The 18,058-nt window shown below is 45.1% G+C and overlaps 1 long non-coding RNA gene across 1 annotated transcript in view; it reads right to left on the minus strand.

The window, feature by feature from the left end:
* Positions 1-3,043: 3,043 nt before the first annotated feature.
* The window catches only part of LOC112544895 (uncharacterized), a 31,487-nt gene continuing 16,472 nt past the window's right edge, over positions 3,044-18,058 (minus strand). The window contains exon 3 of the long non-coding RNA XR_003088256.2: positions 3,044-3,410. This is a non-coding gene — a long non-coding RNA (uncharacterized LOC112544895). The remainder of the gene's footprint in view (positions 3,411-18,058) is intronic.

Consider the following 18,058-nt stretch of genomic DNA (forward strand, 5'->3'; position numbering starts at 1 on the left):
CTTTCCTGGTTAACCAAAATTAACTATCATGATTTCAAAACTGATAAGCACTTCTGCTGGATTGTCAAATGTCCTGTGGCAGTCAGATCCTTAATTCCTATTGGCTTTGCGTGATTTAGGTGTCTAACTCCAAGAGCAGGGGTGGGGAACCTTTTTTGGGTCGGGGGCCAATGACCCACAGAAAAATCAGTTGGGAGCTGCACACACGTGAGAAGCAAAAAGAAAAAACCAACCAAACCCTCACTGACGTGGCCCCTGACTGAGGAGAAAGACACTCCCCACACTCTCCTTGCACACCAGGGCCTACGGGGGCCCAGATTTTGTGTGCTCCAGCCCCATGGAAGTACAGCAGGGGGTCTGGAGTGCCAGCATGGGCTCCCCAATGCTGGGGGGCAGCACTGAGTTTCAGAGACAGGTTCCAGGCAAGCCGGGGACCACATGCAGCCCCTAGGCCTTAGGTTTCCCACCGCTATCCTAGAGGCTCCATTATTAAAGTTTGGAACTACAGCCGAGAAGTCATATAGCACTTTGCATCCCTAGATCTCAAAGCACTTTACAAAGCTGCACTTTGGCAGGGCCTGACCTTCTGAAATGTACCTGTGAACATACATCCTACAGACAATATAACTATTAACATGCTTGAAGTTAAGCATGTGCTCAGTTGCCTTATTTTACTCTGTTCTGGCTTAGTCCATAAACTGCAGGAATTATTTTTCTCAGAATAAAATTGTATTTATCCGTGCACTTTTGCAACAAATTGCTCTTTCCAGTGAGACTAACTACAGTGTATGCAATTATCTCCAATGGGAATTACGTTAGAAAACTGTCTTCACCACCTCTAACTTACAACGAGTTTTCTTAAGATCATCATCAACCCTTCTGAGAAAAGATTTGGGGGCACTGAATTATTTTGTCAAACATTTCACTGCCAGAAGCACGTGGCAGCACCTGCCACACTTGAGATTTGTTTCTGTGATAGTCCCCTTACTGCCATGTGTGACACTCCCTGGTACAAGTACTCCTCTCGTAGCCTATGCAGGCTCAGTCCCTCTTGCAGGCTAGCAACAGGCATGCTCTAACCCCTGCACCATCAGAGTATCCCGCCTGTGGTGTCGAGCCCTTGTTTCAACTAGTCACCCACAGAATTTCCAGCTCCTCTGTTCGCAAAGGAACAGTGCATACCAACTTACCCGTTATACTGCAGGCCAAGGCACCAATCAGCTTAACACACAGCACCTCGACTTGCTGTCTCTGCAAAGAAATCGGTTTGTTTAACAAGGAACAGAGAGTCAAATGAGAGAGAGTAGGATTAATGGAAATAACGGGTTACATATAAAATCGTAGCATGCATTCAGAGTAACTATCAAGATGCCCTCTTGTCTGAAATATTGCTTGCCCCAATTTCTTCTTTCAGCGTTTTTCAGCTGGGATGGCTGAGAAGCTCCTTTCATGAGACCTGCTGGAAGCGTGACTCCCCCGGTCAAGAAAGCCAGATCATCTCTCTGCACTTTGAGATGAACCAGACCAGTCCTTTGTTGTTCCTCAGTAAATGGGCCCTTTCCCGGCCACTTCTCCTGAGCTTCCTGCAGTCTTGTCATTAGCATTTGACTCTGTATGCAAATAATACTTTCATTGTAAGAGATACAACGATCAGTCAGGGAGCTGAGTGATTTCCATCTCCTTCTGCTAGAACCTGCCTGACCGTATGTTAGCTGTGAATGACCTTCTTTAAACTACAAGGCTGTAAGACAGTGGTCTCCGTCCTTTTTAAGCATGAGATCACGTTTTGAATTTAAGTGCAATCCAGGATTTACCTCAATCCCAAATACCCTTGCTCCGCCTCCGTCCACCCCTTCTTCAGGCCCCACCCCTGCTCACTCCATCCTCCTTCCCCCATCCTCACTCACTTTCATCAGGCTGGGGGCAGAGGTTTGGGGTGCAGAAGGGTTTCAGGACTGGGGCCAGGGTTCAGAATGCTGGCTCCAGCTGGGCACTGCTTACCACAGGTGGCTTCCAGGAGGTGGTGCAATGAGGCTAAGGCAGCCTTACCCCTTCTCTGGCCCTGCACCACTCCCCAAAGCAGCCAGCAAACTCTCTCCATCCCTGCCCCCCTCTGCTCTGTGGAGATGGGGTACAGGATGGAGGAGAGGGGCACTCTGACATCAGCACCCCCCTTCCTCTTCTTCTCATGCCCTGCACAGCAAGCAGGATGCTCCCAGGGGTGAGGGTCACCTCCAAGGCAGAGGGCAAGAGCAGCACGGCAGTGCTGAGTGGGGCAGATGAAGTGCCAACACTTGATAGCCTCCCAGCCAAACCTGTCAGGATCCCCTGTCAAAGGTTCCAAGATCTACCAGTAGATCCCAATCCACTGGTTGTTGACCACTGCTTTAAGAACATAATTTCCAGCCCACATACATATCGCCTTACATGATCCAAGTGATGTAAGGCTTTCAGCAGAAGCCTTACATGACACTTTTAGGTGAACTAGAATGTAAACACCAGACCATGAAGATCCCTGTAATCCTTCTACATGCCCTTGGCATCAAGAAATCCTGGGGTCATACTCGATACAGCTGAAGTTAATATTAAAGCATGGGCACAGACTTCAGTGAAATTCAGCGCCTTTCTTTGGTTCACCAAAAACATGACCATCTGAAAATAGCAGTGAATGTAGTGTTGACCTTTTGCAGGGTGGGGTGGCGGGGAATTTAATAGCGACCATATTATCTTCTACAGATTATTCACAGGGCTCCTGCCAAAAATATTCATTCCACTAAAAGGGTTTTTTTAGAACTGAGGAAATATATCTACATAGCCAAAGGGAAGGCCTGAATGAACATTTCAAGTCTTACTTGTCACAAGCCATTAGCTGAATTGCCTAAAGAAATCCTTTGACAAGTGTAAGTGCTGGTCATGTGTTACATAGCTTCACGATATTGCTCACAAGAAGAAATTCTTTTACAGAAGCCCCTTCTGTTTAATAAAGTGATTTGTTCCAGCAACAGTGATAATAAAATTGCTGAAATGAAACAGGATTGTTCAATAACGACCTGAATCCAATTTGCTGTACTAGTACGATTACACTTTTATCTCTGTGTTTACTCATTTGTAGAATTGCTACCAGTCTTTTTATATGCAATTAATAGGATTAATGGTTCTCAGACCAGAAAGACAGTGTCCAGGAGCACGGCACCTTAGTTTGCATGTCAAAGACATGTTGGCCTCACTCAAGGTATCTTGCTGGAGTACAGTGCAGATGAGCATGCTGCTTTCCTCATTACTCGACATAACCAGAGGGTATGTGTCATGGAAAATTAAATTAGGCCAAGCAGATCTGGTCAAATTCTGTTCTTTGTTGGATCAGCATAAAGTCCATGGAGTCACTCCAGATTTGTTCCTTTCTGCTGTACCTGAGAACAAAATGTGTCTCATTGTTATTAGCTATTAAAGGGGATACAGTAATTACTCGTTTAACACGTGCCTACTTAACATGTTTTTGCAATAGCATGATTTTTTTTAGGGAACATTTTTCAAATAACACAACCGTCCCCGAAATAACACAAACATAATCAAGTGGTGGACTACTTCGCGTGGCGGTATAAGTTGGTGAAAACAGTGGTAATACGCACGAGCGGATGAATACACGTGGCCACAGCACTCCTCCGCTCACTCACATGTTTATCTTTGTGCTTTAACAAACCGCGGGACTTGTGTTGGTAGATATCTTGTGTCGCTAGATATCTGATGTTGACGTTGATGACCCAGCACCAACAAAAAACTGATTTTGCCGCCACCACCACCTGAAACACAACCTCCGCCTTTTCCATTATTTTTAATGGGAAAATTGACCCCGCATAGCAGTTTTCATTTAGCACGAACATTTTCAGAAACGCATCTGTAGTGTTAATTGAGGAATTACTGTATTATATCATTTGAGGGGAGCATTCTTTTTCTTCTGTTTCCCCCCATGGGAATTGCCCAACACAAGGGTTAGGAACCCTTAAGTCTTCAAAAAGGGCTTAAGTGGGACTTAAGTGGTTGCTAGGCACTGAGCTATCCCTATGCACAGGAGTCAGTTCACCCATGGTGAGTATGAATAATTGAAGGGAAAGGGTAGAAAAGATTTAGCAAACCATCTTTATGAGAAGAAATTTTGATTCCGAAATATCTTATTTAAAAGTATCATACTATAAATCATGACAATTTTGGTGATGTCCATGTACATTGGTAGCCTGAAAATGTGCATAAAAAACAAAGCATACCCCGTCCATCATCACCCCAGAAAAGACATAACTATGCCCACAGTGCATATGGCAATCAGAGGAGTCTTGTGGTGTTCACCATGCCTATATTGTGGGGAGGAGACACTGGAGAAAGCTACTGGATGTATAAGCACAGTACAAAAAATAGTCCCACTTCTTTAATCTTACCAACAGGAGCAGGTAACTGTCAGTTATAGAGACAAAAGGGAATTGTCTCACCTGTCTTAACCAGCACTGAAATCAGTGCGCCTGGCATTGGCCTCTGTCGGCAGACAGGATACTGAGCTAGATGGACCTTTGGTCTGACCCAGTGTGTCTGTTCTTATGCTCCCATTAAATTCAATGGTGGTGAATCAGACCCCTAGGTTTGACCATAGGGTACATGAGCTTCCCAGTTGCTGTAAAGTGGTATGACTCCAATACCCATCAGTGGTTGCTGTTGGAGGAGATGATTAGATCCAATAGCTTGAAGAGTTATACTGGCTTTAGACGGCCAAGCCATAGAGAGAACACTAGCAAAAATGCAGTAGCATTACCCTGCGGGAGGTCCAGGTTTATTACATTTGTTCCCTTAATGAAATGACCTTGCATAGTCTCCCTGCAAATTCTTGAACTTTAGCTAAGATTCTTTTTCTCCAGTTTGGGAGCAGGGAGCAAAACACGCTTCACCTTCCACGAGTGCCAACTACCTGGGCCAAAGTGCACTTATGTCTATGTTGTGATTCTCATCCAATATCCAGTTACTAGCCCATGCTTTCCAAGCCCAATAACTATGGGATGGATATTTGAGCACTTAAACTGGCATCATTTGGGGCTTGAAAAACAAAAGCAGCTAGTCTTATAGCACAGTGGCAGAGAAATGGCAGCTCACCCACTCTATAGAGCTTGCTGTGACATTACCTTTGATACAAAACCCTTCTATTCCATCAGTCATTTCAATCCAAGTACATATGTTTTTAGTTCCTAAAGAATAGAAAAAATATCCCACTTAGTTAATATTTACTTGTATTCTAAGAGCACCCAGAATCTACCAAATCCTGCCCATGCTCAGCAAAACACAAACCTTGCCCCAAGGAGCTCACAAGGTCAGAAAAAGTGAACTATCCAAGAGCTTAAAATGACAGACAGCAATCTGGACCTCTGATGGGCTCCTATAATATCAGCCCTGGGCACATTCATATTTAACTATTAACTTGACAGGTTAAGCTGTTATCTTTAATCAGCATACATTTGGGCCCAGAATTGCAATAGACCTCAGTACCCAATAGCTGACATGATTTAGGTACCTAAATAAGTGGTCACATTTGGAACAACTCAGCACCAGAACTTCTATGTTGAGTTCAGTGGGAGCTGTTGAATGTTGAGCACTTTTCGAAACCTGCCCATTTCATTTGGGCCCGGACAGGGCTGGCCTTACCATGAGGCGAACTGAGGCGGCCGCCTCAGGTGCCAGACTGTGTGTGTGAGGGGGTGCCACTAGGACCCGGAGTGTAGAAAATTGTGTCTGCTGCTGGTGCAGTGAGAGAGCATGGGGGCATCATTCGAGCTCCCTGCCTCAGGTGCCAAAATGTTGTGGGCCAGCCCTGGGTCCAGACCTCAAAGGACAGGTTTTCAAATATGCTCAGCGTTCAGTAGAAGTTAGCCTAACACAGTGCCTGCCTCGCAAAGAGAAAATCACGCTGGCCCGTGCCAGCCAACTCCAGGCTTGCAGAAATGAGGCTTACAGGCTGTTTCATTGCTATGTACGCTTCCAGATGAGGGCTGGTGGTCAGGTTTGGAATCTAGCCATCTCAGAAGCCTGGAAGTCTATGAAGCAATGAAACAGCCCCACAAGCCCATGTCAGCTAACACAGGCCAGCTGTGGCTATCTAGCTGTGGGGACATCTTCTGATACACAGAGGCCCCAATGGTGCAAAGGGATCACTGTTCTATACAAGCATCTCCTCTCTCAGAGCTGACAAACTCCCTGCCTCTAATATTCCACTTTCCCAGAATTTATGCATGTGAGGCCTCTACTGAAAGTGTGTAAAGTATCTAGAGTCATAATCACTGTGAGATGTGTGCACAGGTAATATTTAAGGACTAATGTAATTGTATTGACTATTATTCTTATAGGCTACGTCTAGACTGGCATGATTTTCTGCAAATGCTTTCAATGGAAAAGTTTTTCCGTTAAAAGCATTTGCGGAAAAGAGCATCTAGATTGGCATGGATGCTTTTCTGCAAAAGCACTTTTTGTGGAAACGCATCCGTGCCAATCTAGACGCGGTTTTGCGCAAGAAAGCCCCAATAGCCATTTTCGCGATCGGGGCTTTTTTGCGCAAAACAATATTGCGTTGTCTACACTGGCCCTTTTGTGCAAAAGCATTTGCGCAAGAGGGCTTTTGCCTGAATGGGAGTAGCATAGCATTTCCGCAAGAACACTGACAATCTTACATGAGATTCAAGCAGCTAGTGTAGACAGCTGGCAAGTTTTTCCGCAAAAGCAGCTGCCAGTCTAGACGCAGCCTTATGGTTTTGGAGTGAAGGCAAGTCACTTGGGAATCGTGTATCTTGGCAATAACTCATTCAAATGTAAGGGAGTTGCCGCCCCTCCATAGCTAGCCAGTTATGTACTGTCTTTCTCAATTGTCCACCAGCCAACTACCCAGAAAACTCAATGGAAAACCATAAAAAACAAACTATAAACATCAAAACACTTGGGCTATGTCTACACTACAATGAAAAGTCAGAAAATATGCACAAATTGCAGTTCCCAGTTTGCGTCTCTTTTTCTGCTTTTCTTCCAAAAGAGGCTTTTCCAACATTTGGCCCATCTACACGGAGCCAAATATCAGAACAAAAACCTCTTTTGGAACATCCCTTCTTCCTCGTTAAACAACGTTTACAGGATGCCGACAAAACGTGTCCACTTTTCCAACATTTTTTTCAGAAGAGCAGACATGTGTTCCTTGGATGCAGCAGAGCTTTTCCGGGATACCAGAGGTATCCCGGAAAAGCTCTGTAGTCTAGACATACCCTTGGTTGTGAAAAAGAATGATATGACAGTGAAGGTAATGCCATGTCTGTGCATAAAGGGAAAAGACAGATTCCGTGACAGAGTGGAGAAAAACTCTCTGTAGCCATTCACTGTGGAGACATCTTGTTGAGCAGGATCATGTTCCATGAAACACTGGATCCTGATCCCTGAAAAACTAGCCAACTCTGCAACACACTGATCTTTTGGGGTGGGAGGGAACCGTTGCCTCTGACAGGAGAGCAGGGGAAAAGGGGGCAGCTGCTCCAGGGTCTGGCAATTTTACAAGCTCCGCCAGTCCCTTCAAATCACCACCAGATCCCTGTGTGGTGCAGTCCAGGCAGTGTGGAGGGACAGCTGGGGGAGGTGGAGCACAGTCCAGGCAGCAGTGAGGGCTGGCTGCCTCTAGCCCTGCCTCTTCCAGAGGCTCCAGGGCTGAGCCCCACCTCCAAATTGCCCATGGCCCAGCAGTCTATTATCAGCCCTGGGAAGAACCTACTTTATATGAAGGGAAAGGAAAAAAATTCTTTTAATTGTTCTGTATTAAGCCATTTGTTTCCATCACTTTATTACTTCTAGTGGAACCTCTATTCTTTCTTAAACCTTTAGTTTTACTACAAGCTCTCACAAATGCCTTGTGTTATACAGGAGCAGTGTTTTAAGGTAAAACTGGTTAACTGGGGTATGCTGCTCCTTTCGGAGCAGAAGACCTGGGATCTCTCAGAGCAGCTAATCTTGGGCTAGAAATCACTGAGCAATGCTTCAAGGAGACTGGGTACACCTCTTGTTAACCAGCAAGGCATAGCCTGGGCTGGCATAGCTAGGAGGAGAGTGCTTGAGTGGCTATTCTCCCCCAGGCTAATGCATCATGTGCTTTTTTACACTCTTAATTAGACAATCTGTCTAGAGAGCCGTCACCGTTCTTGTCTGCTTGTCATGGAATTTTCAACTTGCCCCTTCTGCGCACACGCCAACACAGCCGCCTCCACCAGCTCCTGCAGGCGTGCTCTGTGCGAGCTCTGCTACCTGCCTGTCAATGTGGCAGGCTGCCCCTGCCAGCTCCGGCTCCACCTGGCTTCGTGCCGGCAGCTCCAGCTCCCAGCCCCCCCGGCAGGCCGCTGACCGGCTCCTGGACCCCCAGCAGGTCGCCCTCACCAGCTCCAGCTCCCGGAGGGCAACCGCCCCAGAGTTGGGGGGAGGGCAGCAGCCCCAGAGCCAGGGAGGGAATTAGCCCCAGAACCAGGAGGGCAACAGCCCCAGAGCTGGGGGGAGGGCAGGATCCCCAGAGTATGTGTGTGGGGTGGGGGGAAGTCAGCAATCCCAGAGTGTGTGTGGAGGGGACAGAGCAGGCCCAGAGCTGGGGAGCAGCAGCCACAGAATGGGGGAGCAGCAGCCCTCTGGGGGGGAAGAGAGAGAGACAGCAGTCCCAGAGTATGTGGGGGAAACAGTGCCCCAGAGCTAGAGGTAGGGGCCTGCAGCCCCAAAACTGAGGGAACAGCAGCTCTGGAGCCAGAGGGACAATAGCCCCAGAACGGGCTGGGCAGCCGCAGTGCCATTGTGACAATAGCTCCAGTGCCGGGGGACACCCCAGAGTTGGGTGACAGCAGCTCCACAGCACGGGTAGCAGTAGCTGCAAATCCAGCCAGAGTTTTTGGCTATGAAGTTAGGAGAAAGATTGGATGGCTAAAAGTTTGCAACTACCTTGAATCATGCTTAGGCATCCAATCTTTCTCCTAACTTGGTAGCTGAAAACTTTATTATTACTCTTTTGGTATGCTTTTAGAAAGACTGTCTTTTTAAAAAGTTTTGTATATTTTTTTTCGTTGGATTTGAATCTGGAATACCCTCACTCACATGAATTCTTACATTGGTAGATAGTCTTGTTAACCCATGGGACTGCTCATGTGAATAGGGGTTGACATAGCCACCACCTCAGCTGTGGAGGGTATTGCTGTATTTAAGGTCTACAGCTGCGATTTACAAAAATGACTAGTGATTTTTTCAGTGCCCAACTTCAGAGGCCTGATTTTCAAAAAGCACCCCCTCAACAATTATTTTAAACATTTCGAGCCTATCAAAATGTCCTAAATTGGACAATCAAAATCACAGGTCACTTTTGAAAATCTCAGCCTATGCTTATACAGGTAAATAAAAAAGTCATTTAACAACATGCCAGGCAGTTTAAAAAAAAGGGGGGGGGAGGTTACTTTAGAAAGCAAAAAAGAAACAATGTCAATGTTTTCTAAATAGAATTGCCTGGTGGGTGATGATGAAGAGTGGTGCAAAGGTAACAAAATAAACTTTTTAGATGCTGGTTAGCTGGCAGTGTTTTTATTTGGCTTAGTTTCAAGGGACTTAAGAACCTTTAGGAATCTCTGGCCAAGCAAACTGCATGAAAACTATGCCAAAATGCTGCTATTCTATGAGCCCTGGTCTACACTAGGGAGTTATTTCAAAATAACTCCCCTTATTTCTAAATAACAAGCAGAGAGTTCACTACCAAGCCTGTTATTTAGAAATAATGTACTTGCTATTTCAAATTAACAACTCCTGCTTGTGAAGAGGAATAAGCTTCTTTTAAAATTGTTATTTCGGGAGTTATTATTTTGAAATAAGTTGTGTCAAAATATCCTGGTAGTGATAGCCCATCAAACCCATTATTGTGAAAACAGGGGCTGGTTATTTCAAAATAATAACTCCTGCTTTCCACGAGGAATAACACTTATTTTCAATAGTTATTTCAAAATAGCGGTAGTATGGATGCTCCACTGCTGCTATTTCAAAATAACTACGCCCAAGAGTCATTCAAAGTAATTACTCCCCAGTGCTTCCTGGGGCTCTAAGTTGAGGTAGCATGTCTACATTAAGGGAGCCTGTCTTGGACTAATTTTGAAGCTTCCCTATAGTGTGGACAAGTTATTCTGAAATAATTCCCTAGAGGTATGTCTACACTACCCCCCTAGTTTGAACTAGGGGGGGTAAATGTAGTCATACGGAGTTGCAAATGAAGCCCGGGATTTGAATTTCCCGGGCTTCATTTGTATGAAGCCGGCCGGCGCCATTTTTAAATGCCGGCTAGTTCGGACTCCGTGCCGCGCGGCTACACGCAGCACGGACTAACTAGTTCGGATTAGGCTTCCTCGAGGCGTACAGCTAGTTCGGATTAGGAAGCCTAATCCGAACTAGGTAGTCCGTGCCGCGTGTAGCCGCGCGGCACGGAGTCCGAACTAGCCGGCATTTAAAAATGGCGCCAGCTGGCTTCATGCAAATGAAGCCAGGGAAATTCAAATCCCGGGCTTCATTTGCAACTCCGAATGACTACACTACCCCCCTAGTTCGAACTAGGGGGGTAGTGTAGACATACCCTCGTATAGAAATACAGGACTATGTAGCACTTTAAAGACTAACAAGATGGTTTATTAGGTGATGAGCTTTTGTGGAAGAAAAATCTGAGGAAGTGGGTCTGGCCCACGAAACCTCATCACCTAATAAACCATCTTGTTAGTCTTTAAAGTGCTACATAGTCCTGTATTTTGTTTCAGCTACACCAGACTAACACGGCTACATTTCTATCACTTCCCTAGTATAGACATACCCTTCGGCATGTTACAGGAGAAGATGTTTTGGTTTAAAATTAAAAGAAGAAATTAATGCACGCATCAGAAGCAATACCAACCCAATGAAATTGGGGAAAAATCAGCAAGTCCTTAGAGAACAAGCAGAGAATAAAAGAAGGTAAGGAAAGAAACAGAAATCCATTCTTCACATTTTGGCTTGAAAGTGCTACATTCAAGTGCCATTCTTTAAACAAATTCCTTCAAGCCACAGATTGGCCACTTCAGGTATATTGATTTAAACATACCTTTATGATTTGATCAAGCAGTAAAATGTAAATATTTTTACTCATGGACCAGAGCAGGGAAAAAAAGCCCGTTTAAGAAGGTTGATGTAAGTTTCTGAAATAGCGAAAAGGAAAATATGCGTTTGTAAACAAAATACATATAAGTACCCTTCTTACTTCACACCATTAGCGATAAAAATAAAACCCTTGATCTGCTTTCTCCTGGAATGTATGATGAAATAATACAGGCTTTAATACAAATCTGTAAGGTTAAAATATCTGGATTCGGTTCCTGGCTCTAGCACATCTTTCATGTGCAATTTTGTGTATGTCACTTTGCCCCTCAGTTGCCTGCTTATAAAATGGGGATGATGATGATGATAATCTGTTCTTTCTACCTTGTTTCTCTAGCTTGGTGTCTATAGAACACCCAGAACAATGGGACCCTACTTTTTGGGGACCTCTAGCTACTATAGAATCATAGAACCATAGAGCTGGAAGAGACCTCAGAAGGCCATCAAGTCCAGCCCCCTGCCCAAGGCAGGACCAATCCCAATTACATCAAGCCAGCCAGGGTTTTGTCAAGCAGAGACTTAAACACCTCTAGGGATGGAGATTCCACCACTTCCCTAGGTAACCCATTCCAGTGCTTCACCACCCTCCTAGTGAAATACTTTTTCCTAATATCCAAACTGGACCTCCCCCACTGTAACTTGAGCCCATTGCTCCTTGTTCTGCCATCTGTCACTACTGTGAACAGCCTTTCTCCAGCCTCTTTGGAACCTCCCTTCAGGAAGTTGAAGGCTGCTATCAAATCCCCCCACTCTTCTCTTCTGCACACTAAATAGACCCAACTCCCTCAGCTTCTCCTCATAGGTCATATGCTCCAGCCCTCTAATCATTTTGGTCACCCTCCATTGGACCCTCTCCAATGCGTCCACATCCTTCCTGTAATTGGGAGCCCAGAACTGGACACAATACTCCAGATGTGACCCCACCAGAGCCAAATAAAGAGGAATAATCACATCTCTGGATCGACTGGCAATACTCCTCTTAATGCAACCTAGTATTCCATTAGCCTTCTTGGCTACATGGGCACACTGTTGACTCATATTCAGCTTCTCATCCACTGTAATCCCCAGGGCCTTTTTTGTAGAACTTCTACTTAGCCAGTTGGTCCCCAGCCTGTAACAATGCTTGGGATTCTTCTGCCCTAAGTGCAGTACTCTACACTTGTTCTTGTTGAACCTCATAAGATTTCTTGTGGCCCAATCCTCCAATTTGTCTAAGTCACTCTGGACTCTATCCCTGCCCTCCAGCGTATCTACCTCTTCCCCTAGCTTAGTGTCATCCGCAAACTTGCTGAGGGTACAATCCATGCCCTCATCCAGGTCATTAATAAAGATGTGGAACAAAACCAGTCCCAGAACCAAACCTTGGGGCACTCTGCTAGAAACCAACTGCCATCCTGATATCGAGCCGTTGATCACTACCCGCTGGGCCCGACCTTTCAGCCAGCTTTCTATCCATCTTACCGTCCATTTATCAAATCCACATTCCCTTAACTTGCTGGCAATAATATTGTGGGAGACCGTATCAAAAGCCTTGCTAAAGTCAAGATTATCACCGCCAATGACTTTCCCATATCCACAGAGCCAGTTACCTCATCATAGAAGCTAATCAGATTGGTCAGATACGACCTGCCCTTCATGAATCCATGCTGACTATTCCTGATCACCTTCCCCTCTTCCAAGTGCTTCAAAATGGATTCCTTGAGGATCCCCTCCATGATTTTTCCAGGGACTGAGGTAAGACTGATGGGCCTATAGTTCCCTGGATCGTCCTCCTTTTCTTTCTTAAAGATGGGCACTACATTTGCCTTTTTCCAATCATCCGGGATCTCTCACAATCTCCACGACTTTTCAAAGATAATGTCCAAAGGCTCCTCAATGACATTTGTCAACTCCCTCAGTACCCTCAGATGTCTTAAGTCCGGACCCATGGATTTATGTACATTTAGCTTTTTTAAATAGTACCTAACCTGTTCTTTCCCCACCAAGGGCTGTCCATCTTTGTCCCATATTGTGTCACTTAGCACATTAGTCTGGGAGCTGACCTTGTCTGTGAAGACAAAGGCAAAGAAAGCATTAAGTACTTCAGCTCTCCCCACATCATCTGTCACTAGGTTACCGCCTTCATCCAGTAGGGGCCCCACACTGTCTCTGATCATCTTCTTCTTGCTAACATGCCTGTAGAAACCTTTCTTGTTATCCTTCACATCCCTTGCTGGTCACAATTCCAATTGCGCTTTCGCCTTCCTGATAACTCCCCTGCATTCTTGAGCTATACATTTATACTCCCCAGTCATCTGTCCAAGTTTCCACTTTTTGTAAGCTCCCTTTTCATGCTTAAGTTCAGCAAGGATTTCCCCTGTAAGCCAATCCGGTCTCCTACCATATTTGCTTCTCTTGCTATGCATTGGAATAGTTTCTTTCTGTGCCTTCAATAAGGCTTCTTTAAAATACTGCCAACTCTCCTGGGCTCCTTTCCCCTTCATGTTAGCATCCCAGGGGATTCTGCCCATCAGGTCTCTGAGGGAGTCAAAGTCTGCTTTTCTGGAGTCCAAGGTGTGCATTTTACTACTCTCTTTTCTGCCTTTGGTCAGGATCCTGAAATCTACCATCTCATGATCACTGCTTCCCAGGCTGTCACCCACCTCTACTTCCCCTTGTTAGTTCCTCCCTGTTTGTGAGCAGCAGGTCAAGCTGCGCATGGTCCCTGGTCGGATCCTTCAGCACTTGTACCAAGAAGTTATCCCGAACATTCTCCAAAAACTTCCTGGATTGCCTGTGTACTGCCGTATTGGTCTCCCAACAGATGTCAGGGTGATTGAAGTCCCCCATGAGAACCAGGGCCTGCGATCTGGAAACTTCTCTCAGCTGTCCGAAGAAAGCCTCATCTACCTCATCCACCTGATTCGGCAGCCTATACAAGACACCAACCACAACATCACTGCTGTTGCTTACACCTCTAAATTTGAGCCATAGACTTTCAACAGGCTTTTCTCCCTCTATATACTGGAATTCTGAGCAATCTCAGTGCTCTCTTACATACAGTGCAACTCTTCCTTTTCTCCCCTGCCTGTTCTTCCTGAACAGTTTATACCCTTCCATGACAGTGCTCCAGTCATGCGAGTCATCCCACCAAGTCTTTGTTATCTCAATCAAATCATAGTTCTTGGACTGGGCCAGGGCCTCCAATTCTTCCTGTTTGTTACCCAGGGTTCTCACACTGGTGTGCAAATATCTTAGCTGACCAGTTGTTCGCCCTACCCTCCCTGTTTGAATCAGAGGTCCTCCTTTGTTGCTCATTTCTCTTTGCATTTCTTCCCAGTATTCAACTTCCCCACTCTCCTCAGGGTTTTGGTCACCGTCCCCCAACGAACCTAATTGAAAGCCCTCCTCACTAGGTTTGCAAGCCTGCCCACGAAAATGCTCCTTCCTCTCTTTGTTAGGTGGATCCCATCTCTTCTTAACAATCCTTGTGCCCGGAACAGAGTCCCATGGTTGAAGAAACCAAAGCCCTCTCTCCGACGCTACCTGCACAACCATGCATTTACTGCCTCAATTCAACGATCCCTAACCAGACCTTTCCCTTCAACAGGGAGGATAGACAAGAACACTACTTGAGCTCCGAATTCTTTGACCCTTCTTCCCAGCTCTACGTAATCCGCAGTAACCCGCTCAAGGTCATTCTTGGCCATATCGTTAATTCCCACGTGAAGAAGAAGGAAGGGGTAGTGATCCAAAGGTTTGATCAGTTTTGTAAGACTCTCAGTCACATCCTGAATTCGAGCTCCCGGTAAGCAGCACACCTCTCAAGATTCCAGGTCTGAATGGCAGAGGGATGGCTCAGTCCCTCTTAGGAGGGAGTCCCCGACCACCACCACTCATCTTCTTCTTTTGGGGATGGTGGTCATGGAATCCCCATCCCTAGGACTATGTATCCTATGCCTTCTAGTAGAAGTGGTTCCCTTCCGATTTCTTCCTTGTGAGGTCCCTTCCAAAGCATTCACCATTCATCATTCACTATAACAATATCATGAACCACAAAAGTTCCTTCCAAGAATCCATCAAGAATCACTCCCTACAAAATCACAGCTCTTAGACTAAGCCCTCTGGCTGAGTATGGAATTGCCCGATTTACATTGCAGTTTGCAACATTCTGGATATTTATAGAAGGAAACTATTAAGCCATGCGCTCAGGTGTATATAACCCAGCTAGACTTTGTCAGGTGGAAGAACTTGATGTTAATTTTATTGTATTTTTGGTATGAGTTCCAACTTTTAAATAGAGAGCTTGATGGAGAAAAGATTTTGTGGCAGGCCACTTCTGACTTTTGTTTTTAATTGGCTCAGTAATTATTGTCAATGTCAGGGTGCTCAGGTACCAACACTGAGGCTGGAGAATAAGAGGAGATCACTTTTTACTGTATGGTAAGTTCTGTGCACTGATAGAGTGATTGCATCTATACCCACCTCATAGAAGTCGTAGAAAAAGGCTTGCACATAAAGCTTATGCAATGACTCCAATTACATGGAATTTCCCCATTGAAATTGTTAGGAAATTCAAAATGTTACAGAGGCAAATAATCTATTGGGCTCTTGGAGGAGATGACAGGACTTAAACAGTTCTAAAAAAGAATGTGAGACTTTTTCATGCTCCATGCTTGTTTGTTTTATATGTCAGAAGAACATTGGAACTATCTGTTTTCCACCACCACTGAGATGATGGCTAGTAGACATTCCCTGAGCTCCCAGCTTCTTCACAGAATTCACTCTGTTGAGCCATGGGAAGTGAAACTTCCGGGTAGGGAGCAGTTATACCGATTGAAGCATTCACAATGTGGGGGCATACAAGCCATGCAAAAGTACTTAAATAGCGTATGAGAGAGAGACAGAGCAATTGCAAAGTTGCATCAAGAGGCAAACTGGGACAGAAACAATTTTGGGGCCAGATTTTTAAAGACATTTGAAATCAGCGAGAGTCGGGTACATGGGTGCTTTGGAAAACTGTACAAGACACCAGTCTGCATCCTAAAGGGCACCTAAGTAGCTGTAAAAGTCTGCTTCTTAGAGACTGGTCTGAGATCCTGAGGTGAGACACTGGCAGACTATAGCCCAGGTCACCTGATTCCCAGTCCCTGCTCTAATGACTAGATGGTGCTGACTCTCTGAACTCTTCCTCTTCACTAGGCCATGATGCATGTCATCTCCCATAAAGGTTTTACAATAGAAGCTTTACAAACGGATTAAATAAGTAATAAATACATAGCATAGGAATGCATTAAAGGCAAGGCAAGCTACATGCAATCCCAGACCAGTTCTAAGCTGTAAGCTTTCCTGGATGAATGCAGGCAACCTACAAGATATGGTGCAATAGATTTCTCGCTGTAAGATGACTTCTGTCACTTGTCACTTTCCTAAGGAGCTTTACACGGCCTATCTCCCACCATTGTCAGCATTCTGATCAAAGAATATTTCTAATTTATTGACGATAGCTGTCAATATTTCTTTTAGTACTGATGCAATGTCGCTTCTGAGTGCAGACATAATGGTATATTTGCCAAAGTATTCTTACAGCATCCAGTTCAGTTACATTGAAATGAATTTAATTTAGTCTTACAAATACTATGCATTATTTATAGAGAGCCCATTTCAAAATTGGTTATTATTATTCACGTTCTGAGAGAGAATGTGATATGGGGGAGAATGTCAAGGCACAAAATGGGTCTCTTTCCCTATTGTCTGAAGTCAATGGGAAAACTCCCATAAAGAGACATTCAGTTTTGTCAGTGCCATGCATTGCTTTTGTTCTCTGCTCTACTCCATGCTGCACTACAGATATTCATATGCAGACCCTTTCAAGAGCTCTGTGACACTTCAGCTGGTGGAATGCGCGCTAGCAGAAGGATCTGAGCAGAGCCCTCTTCAATGAGGATCTCACTGGATCTAGGATTAGATGGCTTGTTGTTGTCAGCATCCGTATAGACCAGGAGAGTTCATATTAATCTCCAGTGAAATGAAATCTGCTTCTGGTCCACTGGTTTTGAGGCATAACAGGACTTTGACTATAGATTCTAGTAGAAGGTGGCTGAACCAAGGATGTTTACCAACATAAGGGCTAATGCACAGACATGCTGGGTCCATGAACATCCTCTGAGAGGCAGTGCAGCTACCATATAAGGCAGTGGAATAGGAAAATCCATTCCTGATTTATCACTTCTGTGGTGACAGTTTTACGAGATTATACTAAGCCTGTTGTCATGATATGTACTACAATAGCACCAAGAAGTTGCAACAGAGATGAGGCCCGACTGTGCTAGGCACTGTACAAACACATAGGCAGAGACAGCCAACTTTGACATGGGAGACAAATGGAGAGAGGGAAACAGAGGTGACTTGCCCAATGTCACACAGCAGATCAATGGCAGACCCAGGAATACAACCCAAGTGTCTTGATTCCCAGTGCAATGTCTCAACCACTATTAGACCATACCACCTCCTGGGTTAACTGGGGCAGAATGCATTTACAGCTCAGTATGAAACCTTTATACACCAGCATGGTACTGTCTAACTAGGATTTTCTACCACTCCCAACCCTACCATATTAAGTATCTTTTTACCTATTCTCATTGGCCCACTTTTGTTATTGTTTGCACAACTTTCTAGCTAGTCATTTTGGGTATGTCTAGACTGCATCCCTCTGTCGGCAGAGGGATGCAGATTAGGCAGGTCGACATTGCAAATGATGCAGGGATTTAAATATCCCGTGCCTAATTTGCATAAAAATGGCTGCCATGTTTTGCCAACTCAGCACTTTGTCGGCAAAAAGCAGCAGTCTAGAGGGATCTGTTGAGACAGAAAGCCCTTTTTGACA

The sequence above is a fragment of the Pelodiscus sinensis genome, chromosome 5, assembly GCF_049634645.1.
Source record: "Pelodiscus sinensis isolate JC-2024 chromosome 5, ASM4963464v1, whole genome shotgun sequence".
Taxonomy (NCBI): domain Eukaryota; kingdom Metazoa; phylum Chordata; order Testudines; family Trionychidae; genus Pelodiscus; species Pelodiscus sinensis.